The 244-nt window shown below is 62.7% G+C and overlaps 1 protein-coding gene across 1 annotated transcript in view; it reads right to left on the bottom strand.

The window, feature by feature from the left end:
* LOC129665362 (H-2 class II histocompatibility antigen, E-D beta chain-like) overlaps window positions 1–244 on the bottom strand; it is a 23,799-nt gene that overhangs the window by 8,141 nt on the left and 15,414 nt on the right. The gene's annotated exons all lie outside the window — the stretch shown is intronic.

Genomic DNA, 244 nt, shown 5'->3' with positions numbered 1-244 from the left:
GGTGAGGGAGCAGCATAGTGGGCATAGACATTGAACTAGGTGAGGGACAAAAGCTAGTAACTCGGAAAATCTATTCATCCCTCACTGTGGGATAAGCCACGCCCCTCCTGGTGGGCGGGGCCTCCCAGGGCCAGAGAAAGCTGACGGATGGGGGTGGGTCACGCCCCTCCTGGTGGGCGGGTCCTCACGGGGCCAGAGAAAGCTGACCATCAGCGGTGAGCCACGCCCCTCCTGGTGGGCGGGG

Source organism: Psammomys obesus, unplaced genomic scaffold (assembly GCF_907164565.1).
Source record: "Psammomys obesus unplaced genomic scaffold, mPsaObe1.curated_primary_1811, whole genome shotgun sequence".
NCBI classification, from domain to species: domain Eukaryota; kingdom Metazoa; phylum Chordata; class Mammalia; order Rodentia; family Muridae; genus Psammomys; species Psammomys obesus.
This window is presented reverse-complemented; position numbering and strand designations above follow the sequence as displayed.